We start from the raw sequence: 18,719 nt of genomic DNA, 5'->3' as shown, positions 1-18,719 counted from the left end.
ACACGTCACTGCAACTTTCTCCATTTCACGCGGTCGCGTTAGCCATGCGTCCGTGTCGGTGTTCGCTGGTCATCTCCTTAGTTTCTTGTGTTCCTTCTATTTTTGCAAGCTTTCTCTCCATTCTCTAAGCCATTCCTACCCTATGAAGCCTGAAACACTTAACATACGGATCACGACATCGAATGGTATAAAGGATAATTAAAATACGTAATTAAAAGATCTCTAGGAAGCAAGTTTTCAACCATAGAACTAAATTAGGAAGGAATTGTAAAATCATGCAAATCATATGAATATGTGGGCAAGAATTTGATAAAAACCACTCAATTAAACATAATATAAACCATAAAATAGTGGTTTATCAGCCATGCACGCGTATGCATGACCTTCCACGTACGCGTGAGCTCCACTGTCCTACATACTCTTATTTTCTTCTCTTCTCTCCATTTCTTTTCTTTTTTTCTCTTATCTTCTCCTCTTTCCTTCTTTCAACCATCATCCACCACTGCTATTTACCATCCACCATCATTTTTTTAGTCAGTTAGTTAATTAGTTAATTAGTTAATTAGTTAGTTAGTCAGTTAGTTTAATTTTCTGTTTTAGGTGGTAAGTGTTGGATTATTGATTTGATTTATTGTTTCTTGATGTTGAATTTATTCATTGTTTGATTCCTTTATTGAGGTTATACTTTGTTACTTGGTTTTGAATTTTGATTGTTGGATATTTGTGTATACCAAGTACTTATGACATTACCCTTAAGATTGTTTTTGGATTTTTAAATTGCATGTTGTAGCTAGCCATCATGTAATTTGAATTCACTATCTATTGTATGGAAATTGTATGTAATCGATGTATTTTTTTGTTAGGTGATGATTGTTTATGATTGATTTTTATTTACATCACTAAGTTCATACATTGAGATTGAGAAATTGTGAAATTGGATCGTAAGCTTACCTAGTGACATCTTTTTGAGCTTTCTAAGCTTTGTGCACCATGCTTGCTATGTGATAGATTTCAACTCCTATCCCTATTTTCCTAAGTTGCATAGAAACCATGCTTCCTACTTCATGTCAATTAGGTGATGCAAAATCAAATTCAAAATGTGTCATTGATTAGTGCGTGAGTTCTATATTTTCTTTGTAGCATTGAATTCTCTTGCACATCAACCAATGTCCATTCAATATCCATTTCACAATTGCTTGATTATTTCATGAATGATTTTATGCTTCTTTATTACTTGTTTGTTTCTCTTGACCTACAAGTCCATTAAAGTATCTCAAGCACACTAGAATGAATGAAGTGCATGCCACTTTTGTGTAGTTGTGACACAGTTTTCAATGCTAGTGTGTGAGTTTTAAACCGCGCGCAACTTAGAATTCACGCACTATTTTCATCCATGTCACACAATGATTTACTCACTTTATTTTAGTGATCATTACCTCATTCCAACAATCTATGCTTCCTTGCTTTTACATTTTATTGTGTTACTATCCTATTTTCTATCTTTCAGGATGATTTTCCATAAGCAAATACGGAAGCAGAAGAAAGAACATGCAACAGCCAGTTTCTCCACCAGCTGAAGCTGTAGTCAGTGTACCCCCTTGTTCATCTTCAAATGCACCGAGGATGGTGCAACCTTTTAAGTGTGGGGAGGTCGTCCGACCAATCGGCTGATTTTTGGGTGAAAATTTTTAATCCAAACAATTTCACATTTTATTTATTTTTCTTCTATTACTAGGTCTTTTAGAATTTTTAGTTGTATTTTCTAATTTTGTGGTTACATTATATAACCACTATTTTCATTCTTGTGTGTATTGTTTTCTTTCTATGATTGTAATCTTTGATTTGTTTGATTCTTTATATCCATTATTTTGTGTATGAATGCATTTATATGATTGAGGCCTTTATTTCATTTGAGCTCACTTACCCAAATAGCCTTACCCTTTTATCCACCTTTTTAACCAATTTTGAGCATGTTTAATCCTTTTTATTCTTTATTTTACCACATCATTACCTCTAAGTGAAAACCAATAAATGTCCTTAATTTTTATCTTTGATTATCTTAGGCTAGTGAGAGTGTTTATCATTCAAGTTTGGGAAATTTAGGGAACATTGGGTTTATACACATGCATTAAATGTTTAAACCATATGCATTGATACTTTTATATATATTTCATTGTGAAAAGAAAAAAAAAGAAAAATAAAAAGAAGAAAAAAAGAAAACAATAAAAGGAGACAAAATATCCTAAAGTAAAGTAATAATAATAATGCATATGTGTTATGGTTAAAAAGAGAATGCATGAGTGTGTGAAAAAGTGAAAATTATGGGTAAATAGGTGTTGTATTAGAATTGTATAGATTGTTATATGTGTTTGATGAGAGCTTAGGTTAATCAAAGATTCAAATTTCATGCCTACTTAACCATATATATCTGGTGTGCGTGTACGCAAAACCCACACTATTTCGTACAACAGCAGTACCAGCAAGTGCACTGGTTCATCCAAGTAATACCTAAGTGAGTCAGGGTCGATCCCACGAGGATTGTGGTTTGAAGCAAGCTATGGTTATCTTGTAGGTCTTAGACAGGTAGATCAAAAGGTTGTTAGATTTATGTTTAGATGTAATTTAATTGTGAAAAGTAAATAAAAAAAGGTTATAAAATACTTTGTAAATTTGAATCAGCAATAGGGATATGTTGAAGGATTGGAGTTGCTTTGCCTTTTTGAATTAACTCTGCTACTATTGTCTTCTGTGCTTGTGAATGATCTTCTTCTATGGCAAGCTATATGTAATACACGCCATGGGCCATGGTCATTGATCTCCTCTGCTACAGATTGAACGCCATCACCCGTGGTCATCCAATCTGACGAAGGGTGAAGCACTAGCAAGTCATTCTCCTGGCGATCCTACTCAAAATACCACAGACAAGGTCGAATCTTCCGGATTAGAGAACGCTGGTTCTTTGGGTTCGAGTCTATACCACTGAGATACTAATCTCCCTTATAAAATCGGCTGAATTGATGTCTCGAGAAGTTCCCAATGAAGTCGTGGATTAACCATCTGAGAGATGTATAAACATAGCTATTGGCTCATGCTTTCCAGTCACGTATTCACACGAACCCAAGTAGATGCGGGTGTTTATCAGGAACATTCATCTTAATGTGATGAACAGAGCCAATTTTTTCGATCATTCTATTTCCCATGATGAAGATCGGATATACATCTTTGAAACAAATCAATCCCAGATAATACTTTTATTAATTCATAGGACTCAGTAGGGCTCATCTCCTCAACCTAGGAGGTTGAGAAACTCATACTGAAGTAAAATACAAGGTGAAAAACGAAAAAAAGGGCTGAATAGTGTGTTGATCTATGTAAAATACACTTTAAATACTAAACAGATGACTAGTAAGGGTAAAACAGTCTATTTAGTGCTTAAATCTACTATTAGGGCCCACTTGGTGAGTGTTTGGGCGGAGCTTTGATGAGATCCACGTGTTATGAGGCTCTTTGGGCATGCAACACCAGCTTGGGGGTCCTCTGGGCATTTGGACATTGGTCTCTGCTCCCTGGGCGCTAGACGCCAGGAAGAGGGCAGGTAGCTGGCGTTGGACGCCAGTTTTGGACCTTCTAATCCATTCATGCCACAGACACTTTAACTGAGTGAACTTTTTAGATTGTGACTCGGCTTTGCTAGTGTCCCCAAATAGAGGTGTCCAGAGTTCTTAAGCACACTCTTTTGCTTTGGACCATGACTTTAACCGCTCAGTCTCAAGCTTTTCACTTGACACCTTCATGCTACAAGCACATGGTTAGGGACAACTTGGTTTAGCCGCTTAGGCCAGGATTTTATTCCTTTGGGCCCTTCTAACCACTGATGCTTAAAGCCTTGGGCCCTTTTTACCATTGCCTTTTGGTTTAAAAGGTTATTGGCTTTTTTCTCTTGCCTTTTGGTTTAAAGAGCTTTTGGCTTTTTCTGCTTGCTTTTTAATTTTTTTCTTTTTAATTTTTTTCTTTTTAATTTTTTCTACTTTTTTTTCGCATGCAAGCTTTTCTTTTTTCTTTTTGCTGCTTTTTCTTGCTTCAAGAATCAATTTTTAGATTTTTCAGATTATCAATAATACTTTTCTTTTTTCCTTATTCTTTCAAGAGTCAACATTCTGAAGTTACAACTTCAAATCTGCACTGTTTAATCATACATTCAGAAAGAAAAAGCAAATGACACCACATCAAACTAATTAAACTAATCTTATTTTAAACTTGAAATTCATGCGTCTCTCAGTTCTTTTCAAATAAAAAATTTTCATTTAAGCAAGGTGAGAGATATATGGAATATTTTACAACTTAAAGACATCAATGCAAATGATCATGCAACTAGAACAAGAGTCATAATAGAAAATAGAAAAATAAAATAGGAAATGAGTAGAAGAGAACTAATCCATCTAAATGATGGTGGCTAGTGCTCCTCCTTGAGGATCCAATGTAGTGCTTGATCTCTTCAATGTCACTCCTTTGTCTTTGTTAAGGCTGTTGCACAGGTTTATGTGCATGCTTTCTGGTTTGCTCCATCTTCTTCTTCTATGCTTAAGAGTGGTAGAAGTCACAAAGCAAAGCTTTTTCAACACCAAATTTAAAAGTTTTGCTTGTCATCGAGCAAATATGATCAATGGGAAAGAAGAAGGTGGGGGTAGGTAGAGTTTCCGTGGGACCTACTGGTCTTGAGAGGCTAGGGAATCCAGATTCCCTGCTTCTCTGCATTGGCATTTGAATGCCCAGGGGCTGCTCCCTGGCTGGCGTTCAATGCCAGCAATGCTGCCTATGAGGGGCGTTGAATGTCCAGTGAGTGCTTCCTCACTGGCATTCAACTTTGACACTCAATCCAGAGTATTTTATTTTTATTGTTGTGAAATCTGTCTCTTGACTGATGCACATGATCATGACTCTGACAACTGAAAGGAAAAATAAAATAAAACAAAATAAATATGGTTGAGTAAGGTTGGGTTGCCTCCCAACAAGTGCTCTTTTAACGTCACTAGCTTGACTTTACTGCACCTAACTTAATAGCAGTGTTGAGCCTCTTCGCTCTATATCTCCTTCAAGGTAATGTTTGACCCTCTGTCCATTGACAGTGAACCTTTTTTCTTTACCTTGAAGCTCTATGTGCCCATAAGGTGATACACTAGTAATTACAAATGGTCTTGTCCAACGGGATTTAAGTTTTCCAAGAAACAGTTTGAGTCTGGAGTTGAAGAGCAGGACTTTCTGTCGTGGTTCAAAGACTATGGAAGCCAACTTCCTGTCATGCCACCTTTTTCCTTTTCCTTATAATTTTTTGCATTTTCAAATGCATCTAAGTGAAATTCATCCAATTGATTAAGTTGGAGCAGTCGTTTCTCCCTTGCTGCTTTAGCATCAAGGTTGAGGAATCTAGTAGCCCAATAGGCCTTATGTTCTAGTTCCACTGGCAAATGACAGGACTTCCCATATACTAACTGATATGGTGAAGTTCTAATGGGGGTTTTGAAAGCTATTCTGTATGCCCACAAAGCATCATCAAGCTTTCTAGCCCAATCCTTTCTGGAGTCACTTACTGTCTTCTCCAGGATTCGTTTTAGTTCTCTATTTGAGACTTCGGCTTGCCCATTCATTTGGGGATGATACGGTGTTGCTCCTTTATGGCGAACTCCATATCGGCTTAAGATAGAATCCAGCTGTCTGTTGTAGAAATGAGTTCCTCCATCACTTATTAGTGCCCTAGGGACACTAAATTTGCTGAAGATGTTCTTCTGGAGGAACTTTGTTACTACTTTTGTGTCTCGTGCACGAAATTGTGATCATCAATGGTGCCATCAACATGGTACGCTCAATTGCAATCTCAACTCTTTATCACAACTTCGCACAACTAACGAGCAAGTGCACTGGGTCGTCCAAGTAATAAATCTTACGCGAGTAAGGGTCAATCCCACAGAGATTGTTGGTATGAAGCAAGCTATGGCCATCTTGTAAATCTCAGTCAGGCGGATTCAAATGGTTATTGAGGATTGATAATTAAAAGATGAATAAAACATAAAATAAAGATAGAGATACTTATGTAATTCATTGGTGAAAATTTCAGATAAGCGTTTGGAGATGCTTTGTCCTTTCCGTCTCTCTGCTTTCCTACTGTCTTCATCCAATCCTTCTTACTCCTTTCCATGGCAAGCTGTATGTTGGGCATCACCATTGTTAATGGCTACAATCTAGTCCTCTCAGTGAAAATGTTCAACGCGCTCTGTCACAGCACGGCTATTCATCTGTCGGTTTTCGATCATGTCGGAATAGAATCCAGTGATTCTTTTGCGTCTGTCACTAACGCCCCACAATCGCGAGTTTGAAGATCGTCATAGTCATTCAATCCTTGAATCCTACTCAGAATACCACAGACAAGGTTTAGACCTTCCGGATTCTCAAGAATGGCCGCCAATGGATTCTAGCTTATACCACGAAGATTCTGATTAAGGAATCCAAGAGATATTCATTCAAGCCTTGTTTGCATGTAGAACGGAAGTGGTTGTCAGGCACGCGTTCATAAGTGAGAATGATGATGAGTGTCACATAATCATCACATTCATCATGTTCTTGGGTGCAAATGAATATCTTAGAACAAGAATAAGATGAATTGTATGGAAAATAGTAGTAATTGCACTGATACTCGAGGTACAGCAGAGCTCCACACCTTAATCTATGGTGTGTAGAAACTCCACCGTTGAAAATACATAAGAACAAGGTCTAGGCATGGCCGAGAGGCCAGCCCCCAAACATGATCTAAGATAGCATAAGACTAATCGAAGATGAAAATACAATAGCAAAAGGTCCTATTTATGGAGAACTAGTAGCTTAGAGTTTACAAAAATGAGTAAATGATGTAAAAATCCACTTCCGGGCCCACTTGGTGTGTGCTTGGGCTGAGAATTGAAGCTTCCATGTGTAGAGACTTTTCTTGGAGTTAAACGCCAGCTTTTGTGCCAGTTTGGGCATTTAACTCCAGCTTTTGTGCCAGTTCTGGCGTTTAAACGCCAAAATTCTTGAGCTGATTTGGAACGCCTGTTTGGGCCATCAAAAAGTATGGACTATTATATATTGCTGGAAAGCCCAGGATGTCTACTTTCCAACTCAATTGAGAGCGTGCCAATTAGGCTTCTTTAGCTCCAGAAAATCCACTTTGAATGCAGGGAGGTCAGAATCCAACAGCATCTGCAGTCCTTTTTCAGCCTCTGAATCAGATTTTTGCTCAGGTCCCTCAATTTCAGCCAGAAAATACCTGAAATCGCAGAAAAACAAACGAACTCATAGTAAAGTTCAGAAAAGTGAATTTTAAATAAAAACTAATAAAAATATAATAAAAACTAACTAAAACATACTAAAAACATACTAAAAACAATGGCAAAAAGCGTATAAATTATCCGCTCATCAGTGTCATTAGTGGGTGTTGCTATTGCTTCAACCCATTCAGACACATAATCTACTACCACAAGGATGTAGGTGTTTGAGTATGAAGGCAGAAATGGTCCCATGAAATCTATGCCCCACACGTCAAACAACTCAATCTCTAATATTACTTGTTGAGGCATGTTGTGACCATGAGGAAGATTGACAGCACTCTGGCAACTATCGTAGTTATGGACGAACTCTCTAGAATCCTTAAAGAGAGTAGGCCAGTAAAAGCCACTTTGGAGTACCTTAGTGGCTGTCCGCCCACCTCCAAAGTGTCCTCCATAGTCTGAACCATGGAAATGCCATAGAATTTTATATGCCTCTTCTTCAGACACACAGCATTGGGTTATTCCATCCGAACATCTCTTAAAGAGATATAGCTCATCCCATAGGTAGTATTTTTCATCATGCATGAGTTTTCAGGCTTGCTGCCTGGAAAACTCCTTGGGAATGAACCGTATAGCCTTATAGTTTGTAATGTCTGCAAACCAAGGTACTATTCGGATGGCATAAAGTTGCTCATCTAGAAAGGATTCGGATATGCCCGTGGAGGGAGAATAAGTCCCTACTACTGGCTCAATTCGGGATAAGTGATCAGCTACCTTATTTTCTATCCTTTTTATGTCTCTAATTTCTATATCAAACTCTTGCAAGAGTAATACCCATCTTATAAGTTTGGGTTTAGAATCCTTCTTAGTGAATAGATACTTTAGAGCAGCATGGTCAGTATAAATAATGACCTTAGATCCTACTAAGTATGATCTGAACTTATCAATGGCATAAACTACTACGAGTAGCTCCTTTTTTGTAGTAGTGTAGTTTTTCTGTGCATCATTTAGTACGTAACTAGCATAATAAATGACATGCAGAAGCTTGTCATGTCTCTAACCAAGGACTACGCCAATTGCAAGATCACTTGCATCACACATTAGCTCAAATGGCAAGTCCCAATTGGGTGCAGAGATGATAGGAGTATTGACAAGCTTGGCTTTCAGAGTTTCGAAGACATGCAAGAATTCTTGGTCAAAGATGAATGGAACATCAATGGCCAAGAGATTACACAGGAGTTTGGTGATTTTTGAAAAATCTTTTATGAACTGCCTGTAAAATCCTGCTTGTCCTAGGAAGCTTCTGATTGCCTTAACACTAGTAGGTGGAGGCAAGTGTTCGATCACTTCCACCTTGGCTTGATCCACCTCTGTCTCCTTATTTGAGATTCGATGCCCAAGAACAATGCCTTTAGTTACCATGAAGTGGCATTTCTCCTAGTTTAGAACTAGGTTTGTTTCTTGGCATCTTTTCAGGACCAGGGTCAGATGATCAAGACATGAGTCAAATGAGTCTCCTTAAATAGAGAAGTCATCCATGAAAACTTCAAGGAATTTCTCTACCATATCAAAGAAGATGGATAACATGCATCTCTGAAAGGTGGCTAGCACATTGCACAGGCCAAATGGCATTCGTCTATAGGCGAACACGCCAGAGGGACATGTGAATGCTATCTTCTCTTGATCCTGTGGATCCACTGCTATTTGATTGTACCCGAAATATCCATCCAGGAAATAATAAAAAGCATGACCTGCTAGTCTTTCTAGCATTTGGTCAATGAAGGGTAAAGGAAAGTGATCTTTCTTGGTGGTGTCATTGAGTCTTCTGTAGTCAATGCACATGCGCCACCCTGTAACTGTCCTTTTTGGGATCAGCTCATTCTTTTCATTGTGAACCACTGTCGTTCCTCCCTTCTTAGGAACAATATAGACAGGGCTCACCTAAGGGCTATCAAAAATGGGATAAATGATCCCAACCTCCCAGAGCTTAGTGACTTCCTTCTGCACTACTTCCTTCATAGATGGATTCAATTGCCTCTGTGGTTGTACTACTGGTTTGGCATTGTCCTCCAGTAGGATTTTATGCATGCATCGGGCTGGGCTACTACCCTTAAGGTCACTCATAGTCCACCCAAGGGGGGTGCTATGTGTTTTAAGCACCTGAATTAGTGCTTCTTCTTCTTGTGGCTCTAATATAGAGCTTATGATTACAGGATAGGTATTTCTCTCTCCCAGAAATGCATATTTCAGGGAGGAAGGTAATGGCTTAAGCTCAACCTTAGGAGGCTTCTCCTTTTTTTCAGAGATTTCCAGGGGTTCCTCTAAATCAGGTTGAGTATCACTGAGGATATCATCAAGCCTGTCCTTTAAGCTTTCAGCCATGTTGAACTCTTCCACTAGGGAATCAATGAAGTCAATACTCATGCATTCCTCAGGGATCTCTGGATGCTGCAAAGCCTTGACAGCATTCAATACAAACTTTTCCTCATTGACTCTTAGGGTTACTTCTCCTTTTGCATAATCAATGAGGGTTTGTCCTGTAACTAGGAAAGGTCTTCCTAGAATATGAGATGAACTCTTGTGCCCCTCCATGTCCAATACCACAAAGTCAGTGGGAAAGGCAAAGGGTCCAACCCTGACAATCATGTCCTCTATTACTCCTGATGGTTTCTTATTAGATCCATCAGCAAGTTAAAGGCACATGCGGGTTGGTTTGACTTCCTCAATCAAACAGAGCTTCTTTAGTAAAGAAGCAGGTATTAGGTTGATGCTTTCTCCAAGGTCACATAGAGCTGTCCTTGTATAGGCATCACCTAGAGTGCATGGTATCATAAAGCTTCCAGGGTCTTTAAGTTTCTCTGGAAAGCTGTTCTGAATGACTGCACTGCATTCCTCAGTAAGGAGGACTATTTGTGTCTTTCTCCAATCCTTCTTATGACTTAGAATGTCCTTCATGAACTTTGCATAAGAAGGTATCTATTCAAGAGCTTCAGCAAAAGGGATCTTTATCTCTAATATTTTGAGATACTCTGCAAAGCAGGCAAACTATTTATCCTTTTTCTCTTAACAGAGTTTCTGAGGAAATGACATCTTAGCCTTATACTCATTAGCCTTGGTTGATGAAGGCCGAATGCCATGTGAGTTGGGAGAGGGGTTACTAGCTTGCTTAGGAAGGTTGTTATCAGTGAATGGCCGACCTCCCTTGCTTGGGCATTCAACGCCCATGCTGCTATCCCCCTGGGCATTTGAAAACCCGGTTTCTGCCCTTTTTCTGGCATTCAACGCCAAAAGGGATGTCTCTCTGGACGTTTAAATGCCCATAGTCATTTTGTGCAGAGACCTGGGTATCCTCAATGGGCTTTTCATTTTTATTGTACTGAGGTTGGGTGCTTAAGGTTTTCCCACTCATCAGTTGGATAGCCTGGCATTCATCTGTTATCTGCTTAGATAACTGCTGCCTTGTTTGACTCAACTGGGCTTCTACATTTCTGTTAGAAGCCTGAGTTTCTCGCAGATCCTCTTGTAGTTCCAGCATTTGCTGGGCAAGGGCTTGCAGTTACTGAGTCAATGGGACATCCTACTCTGGAGGGTTCAACAATAAATGCCTTAACCTCTCCTTTTATAGAGGTTTCAGGAGATGAGTACAGATGCTGATTAGTGGCAGCTGTCTCAATAAGCTCTTGAGCATCTCCAATGGTCTTTCTCATCTGCGTGGAACCACCAGCAGAGTGGTCCAAGGACATTCTACCCTTGTCTGAAAGGCCATAGTAGAAGATGTCTAACTGTACCCATTCTGAAAGCATTTTAGTGGGACATTTTCTTAGCATCCTCTTATACCTCTCCCAGGCATCATAAAGAGATTCACCATCTCCTTGTTTGAAGCCTTGAATGTCCAGTCTCAGCTGGTTCATCTTTCTTGGGAGAAAGTATTAGTTTAAAAACTTGTCCATTAATTCTTTTCATGTTTTTAAACTAGCTTTTGGCTGGTTTTCCAACCATACTTTTGCTTGGTCCTTTTGCAAAAGGAAAAAGCAATAATCTGTAGACCTCTTTGTCTACTCCCTCACTATGTACTGTGTCAGCAATCCTTAGGAAATCTGCCAGGAAATCTGAAGATTCTTCATGAGGAAGCCCAGAATACTGGCGATTTTGCTGCACCAGAGTAATAAGTTGAGGGTTTAATTCAAAGCTACTAGCTCTGATTTGAGGTATGCTGATACTTCTTCCATAGAAGTCAGCATTGGGATTTGTATAAGATCCCAGAGTTCTTCTGAACTCTTCATTCCCACCTAGGTTCATGATTAAGAAAGGTAGAAGACGAAGAAAGAAGAAGATAGAAGGAGTAGAAGAAGAAATAGAAATAGAGAAGATAAACAATAATTAAAATATTTTTGTTTTTTATTTTATTTATTTATTTAAACCGAAAACAAAAAAGAAAGGAATTAAAATTTAATTACTAAATTTTGAAAATAGAAGAGATAGAAGAAGAAGAGAATTTTCAAAAATTAGAAGAGGGAAGAAGTTAGTTAGGAAGTTTTGAAACAGAAGAGAGTGAAGAGAAGTGGTTAAGGAAATATGTGAATTTAAAATAAGATAAGAGATAAGATAAGAAAAGATTTGAAATTAAAATTTGAAATTAGAAAAAAGATAAGATAAGAAATTAAAAAATTTTGAAAAAGATTTGATTTTAAAATCTAAAAAGAAAAGACAAGATAGAAAAGATAAGATAAGCTAAGAAAGTTAAGAAAAGATAAGTTTTAAAATTAAAAAGATTTGAATTTGAAATTTTAAATTTGAAATTTGAATTTGAAATTTGAAATTTTTAAATTTGAATTTTTAAATTTTTTTTAAAAGTTTTGAATTTTGAAAAGATTTAATTCTGAAAATTGAAATTTGAAATTTAAATTTTGGATTTTGAAATTTGAAATTTAAATTTTTGAAATTTTGAAAGTTGAAATTTTAAATTTGAAATAAGATAAGATAAAGTTTTGAAAAAGATATGATTTTTCATTTTGAAAAGATTTTATTTTTGAATTTTAAAATTAAGATAAGATAAAAAATTTTAAAATTAAAATCTGAATTTTTTTGTGTGAAATTTGAAAATATAGTAAAAAGATAATAAAAAATATTATTTTTCTTATTTTTGAATTTTATGATGAAAGAGAAAAACAAGTAAAAGACACAATATTTAAAAATTTTTAGATCTAATGCTCCTTGTCTTCGAAAATTTTTGGAGGGAAACACAAAGGAACGCCAAACTTAAAAATTTTATGATCAAACACAAGGAAGACTTAAGAACACTTTGAATACTAACAAGAACACAAAGAACAATTTAAAGACTCAAAGAACACAAGAACATAAAAAGAATACCAAACTTAAAATTTTTAGAAAACTAACAAGAAATTTTCAAAAATTCAAAGAAAAATAACAAGAAGACACCAAACTTAAAAGTTGAAATAAGATTTAAACAAAGAAAATATTTTTTTGAAAAATTTTCTTTTTGAAAGAAAGTCTCAAAGAAAATGAAAAATAACCAAGAACATAAACAAAAAGACTTGAATAGAAAGATTAAGATTAATGCCAAAAGAAAAATATTTTTGAAGGATTTTTTTTAGAAAGAAAGATTTAAAGGAACAACAATTACCAAGAGCAAAAACAAAAAGACTCAAAGATTAGACAAAGAAGGGACAAATATTTCTTGTAAAAGGTTTAAGAAGGATTGGGAGTTGAAAAATAGGAACATATAAGACTCTAACCAAAAACAAGAATTAAACAAAGAAAATAAAAATATTTTTGAAAAACCTTTTTAAAATTTTCGAAAAAATAGGGAAGAAAAATAAAAATAAAAGACTCAATAAGGATACAAGATTCAAACAAAGAACAAAATTAAACAAAGAAAATAAAAAATATTTTTTTGAAAAAGTTTTTGATTTTTTCTAAAATTTAAAGAAAAAGAAAATCAAAATCAAGGACTTAACAAAAATAAAAATTACCTGATCTATGGCACAAGACAATCCTTCAGTTTGTCCAAACTCAATAATCCCCGGCAACGGTTCCAAAAACTTAGTGCGTGTATACGCAAAACCCACACTATTTCGTACAGCAGCAGTACCAGCAAGTGCATCGGGTCGTCCAAGTAATATATGAGTGAGTCTGGGTCGATCCCACGAGAATTGTGGTTTGAAGCAAGCTATGGTTATCCTGCAGGTCTTAGTCAGGCAGATCAGAAGGTTGTTTGATTTATGTTTAGATGTAGTTCGATTGTGAAAAGTAAAAAAAAAAGGTATAAAATACTTTGTGAATTGGAATCAGCAATATGGATATGTTGAAAGATTGGAGTTGCTTTGTCTTTCTGAATTAACTCTAGTACTACTGTCTTTTCTGCTTATGAATGATCTTCTTCTATGGTAGGTTGTATGTGACCAATGCCATGGGTCGTGGTCATTGATCTCCTCTGCTACAGATTGAATGCCATTGGCGGTGGTCATCCAATCTGACGAAGGGTGAAGCGCTAGCAAGTCATTCTCCTGGCGATCTTACTTAAAACTCCACAGACAATGTTGAATCTTCCGAATTAGATAACGCTGCTTCTTTGGATTCTAGCCTATACCTGGAGACCCTAATCTCCCCGGAAATCGACTGAACTGGTGTCTCGAGAAGTCCCCAACGAAGTCGTGGATTAACCGTCTAAGAGATGTATAAACATAGCTATTGGCTCATGGCTTTCTAGTCACGTATTCACACGAACCCAAGTAGACGTAGGTGTTTGTTAGGCACATTCGACTTAATGTGATGAACCGAGCTAATTTGTCAGATCATCTTATTCACCATGATGATGATCAGATATACATCTTAGAAATATATCAACCCCGGATCAGAGAAGAAACATTAATACTTTTATTAATTCATAGAACTCAGCAAGGCTCCCCCCTCAATCTAGGAGGTTTAGAAACTCACACTGAAGTAAAATACAAGGTGAAAAACGAAAAATAGGGCTGAATAGTGTCTAGATCTATGTAAAATACACTTTAAAGACTAAACAGATGACTAGTAAGGGTAAAAGAGTCTATTTAGTGCTAAAATCCACTTTTGGGTCCCACTTGGTGAGTGTTTGGGCTGAGATTTGATGAGATGCACGTGCTGTGAGGCTCCTTAAACATGGAACGCCAGCTAAGGGGTCCTCTCTGGGCGTTTGGACATGGGTCACTGCTCCTTGGGCGCTGGACGCCAGGAAATGGGCAGGTAGTTGGCGTTGGATGCCAGTTTTGGGCCTTCTAATTCGAAGCAAAGTATGGACTGTTATACATTGCTGAAAATCTCTGAAAGTCAGCTTTTCACAGCCATCAAGAGCACTCCATTTGGACTTCTGTAGCTCTAACAAAGCTCTTCTGAATGCAAAGAAGTTAGATCTGGACAGCATCTGCGGTGCTTTCTCTGTCTCCGAGTCAGACTTCTGCTCCAGTTCCTCAATTTCAGCCAGAAATTACTTGAAATTGTAAAAAACACAAACTCATAGTAGAATCCAAAAATGTGAATTTAACACTAAAACCTATAAAACCTTAATAAAAACTAAACAAAAACTAGTAAAAACTATATGAAAGTGATGCCAAAAAGCGTATAAAATATCCGCTCATCAATATCCTTACCTTGACCCTAGCCCCATTACAACCCTCAAAAAGTCCTCATGATATTTGTATGCATGCATTGAATAATTGTTGATTATTAAATGAAAAATACATCTTAGAAATCATGATTAGAAGAGCATTGGGAGAATCAACCCTATACACTTGAGCGATTAGAGCGGATACACATCAGTGAGGGTTCGATTGCTCAATTACATGTCTTCACCTATGATCATCTCTTATCTTGCATGTTTGTAAATTCTTTTCAATAACTCAATTCAATTGTGGATCTGATTTGATTGTGATTGCTTTAGCTCATAAGTTCATACATGCTTTCTTGGGAATTGATTTATTTTGACCAGCTAGTTGCATGCATTTAGATAGATTGCATTTAGTTAGTTTGCATTGAATAAATGATGATACCCCTTTCTTGTATCTTTCTTGGTTTAGCATGAGGACATGATTGGTTTAAGTGTGGGGAGGTTGATAACCCCAAATTTAGGGTTTATCTTGTGTTGAATTTGGTTAATTTTATCAACTTATCCCATATTTATTTAATGAAATAGCATGGTTTTCGTGAATTTCTCCTAAATTGCACTAAAGAGTAAAAACATGCTTATTAGATCTTTAAATTGCTATATTCAATTCATTTTGATTCCACTCAATGCCTTGATGTATTTGTTTAGTGATTTTAGGCTTAGGAGGCAAGGATTGGATCAAAGAAGTGAAGAAAAAGCATGCAAAATGGAGAATTCATGAAAAATAAGGATATGGTGAATGCAAAGTCCCACGCGTAGGCGTGAGGAAGGAATTTGCCAGGCCATGCCTATGAGTGACATCCCGCGTACGCGTGACACTTGTCACGTGACCTCATTAAAGGAACACGCTGGGGGCAATTTCTGAGCTCATGAAGGCCCAAATCCAACTCAATTATGAAGTATTTGAGGCTGCTTTCAAGATGGAACAAGGGGGGAGCAATTAGGTTTAGTTTTAGAAACATGCTTTAGGTTATATTCCAGAGAGAGAAGGGAGAAAATTAAGGTAGATTTAGGTTAATCTCTCTTAGATACAAGATTTAATTCTTGTTTTCATCTAGTTTCTTTTACCTTTCCTTGTTCTTTAGCCTTAATTTCCGTAGTTTATCTTGTTAATTTCTCATTTGTGCCACTTTTTATGTTCATGAATTCTTGTTACCTTTCATTTCCTTTAATGCAATTGATGACTTTTTATATTTCGTATTGTTTAATTGAGTTATTATTGTTATTTTTTTGCATTTGATAGTAGTAGATTTTATTACTTTTGTAATTTAATATGCTTTTCTTTTTATGCACACCAAGTTTTTGATAAAATACTTGGCTTAGTTTTAGAGTAGATTTTGAGCATTCTTGGCCTGGAAAGAGAAGTTTGGGAATCTTGAGTCATTAATACCCAATTTGGATTAGTGATATAGAGTTGTTAGTTAATCTTATTTCCATTGACATTACTTATGGATTGGGGTTAACTAGGCATATTTGACTTTGTTCTGATGCGAAGATAACGTAATAGGCTTAACTCTTGGTAATTGTTGTGTCATAATTAATGACTAGGATAGAAAACCTTGATTTTTAATCCTTGCCATGAATGCTTCTTTAGTAGTTGTCATCTTTAGTTGTTTGATTTATTTTCTTGTCATTTAGATCATTGCTTTTTTTTATCAACGCACCCCGTGAAACTCATAACCAATAATTAAGTACTCGATTGCAATTCCTAGGGAAAACGACCCGGGAGTAATACTCTTGGTTATTTTTATTGGGTTGAACTTGTGACAACCAAATTAAACTTTGATGGAGAATCCTTTGTTGGTCTGGACTATGCTTGCAACGAAGTGATTCAATTATTTTGAGAAATTATAGACCGGTATAAATTCTATCATCAACAATCTTGTGGTAACTCCTTGAGATGGATCTCTAATAATAAACTTATGTGGATAGTTTTTCAAGAACTTCCATTCTCTAGGTTTTGGTGAAGTAATTTCAAATTGGGTATGATTGGGTTCTGCACTATTGAGATATCCAGAATTCTCTGCCTCAGTAACAAACAATACAAAATTGTCTTCTGCAATTTAGTCTGCAGAATTTGGAGTAGCATTTTCCACAGGCATTGGAAAGTACGAATTCAGGGCTTTCCAACAATATATAATAGTATGGGGTGGACATTAAGTTTGAGCTTTAGAACCTAGCATTATTAACTCCTTTAACGCTGAAATTAGTGGCCACGTTAGTGCCACTAACGCCAGCGACAATGCCAGCGACCTTGTTCCCTTCAAAGGAGAATAACATGAGTTATAGAGGTCCAATTGAAGTGCTTTTAGTTCTGTTAGAAAACTGACATTTAGAGCTTTCCAACGATGTATAATAGTCTATAGTGGACATAGAATTAGAGCACAAACAATAAGAATCTTTAAGCCCCAAAAACACCAACTTGGAGCAAGTCATGACGTTAGTGGCACTAACGTCAGCACTAACGCTACACTTGTAGCGTTAGTGTGGCTAACGCCAACACCAACTCCAAGTCACCCTGGACCTCAATTTCATTCACTTCTCTCTCAAGTCCACTTCAAAGCTCAAGCAAGCAAGCCAACAATTGTCAACTAATCAAGGCCACAAGAAGCATCTAGAATGGAATTTTCATTTGATTGTAATTTGTTTTCAATTTCATTTCAATTTGTAATTTAGGCTAGCTTATAAATAGGTATTAGTTTCACACTGCTGGGTAGTTTTTTACAGGGAGAGTCTTCGGACTCCTCTCTTCTCACTCATACTTCTCTTCTCTTCCGTTTTCTTTCATACACACTTTGTAAATATTTTAGTTATAAATTACTAACTCTTTCCATTGGGAAAGAGAGCTCTATTGTTATTTGATGGATTAGATTGTTTTTCTTCTTATTATTTTCTTCATCTCTCTTTGATTTACTAGAAAGATTTCGTTCTTCATTCAAGCTTTCAATTGTCTTGGAAGAGAAATTGAATGTACTTTGGTTTTTGTGATTGCCTTGGAAGAGGAATCATAGAACCATGCTTGAAATCTTTCTCACATTGGATTAGGTTGGAGGTTGGATGGATATAGTGACATGTAATCCTACCAATACTTTGATTTATGAAGGTGTTTGGTATAATCAGTGACCAAGCTTCATCTCTTCCCATGAGGAATTAGATCAAGGAATTGGGCAATTGTTCAAGCTTAGAGAGATTGAATTGCCAAGGAATCGGGATTCAATCACCTATGCTTGCCAAGAGATCAATGAGTTGCATGGATTGAGGAAGAGATGAGAACAATTGATCCGGAGAATTCAATATCTCTCTATCCCAATGTTCATTTTGTTTTTAGTTTTTACATTTACTTTATAGTCATTTAATTTCCTGCACTTTACATTTCCAACACTTTACTCTCTTGTAATTTACATTTATGTCATTTACTTTCTTGCACTTTATTGCTTTCCTTTACTTTTGTGGCATTTAATTTTCTTGTTTCTCATCACTCCCTAATGATTTGTCTAACTAGAATAATCAATTAACTATTGCTTGCTTAATCCGTTAATCCCTGTGGGATTCGACCTCACTCTATTGTGAGTTTTTACTTGACGACAATTCGGTATACTTGCCGAAGGAAATTTGTAGTAATACAGATTTTTCCACATCAAGTTTATGGCGCTGTTGTCGGGGATTAATTGTGGTTATCAAACTACCAATGGTTGATTACCTAGATTAGACATTTTTTCTCTTGTTTTTGTTCGTTTGATTTCTTTTGTTTCCTTATTTTC

Source organism: Arachis duranensis, chromosome 10 (genome assembly GCF_000817695.3).
Source record: "Arachis duranensis cultivar V14167 chromosome 10, aradu.V14167.gnm2.J7QH, whole genome shotgun sequence".
Lineage (NCBI taxonomy): Eukaryota > Viridiplantae > Streptophyta > Magnoliopsida > Fabales > Fabaceae > Arachis > Arachis duranensis.
The sequence above is the reverse complement of the archived record's forward strand: the minus strand, read 5'-3'. Positions refer to the sequence as shown.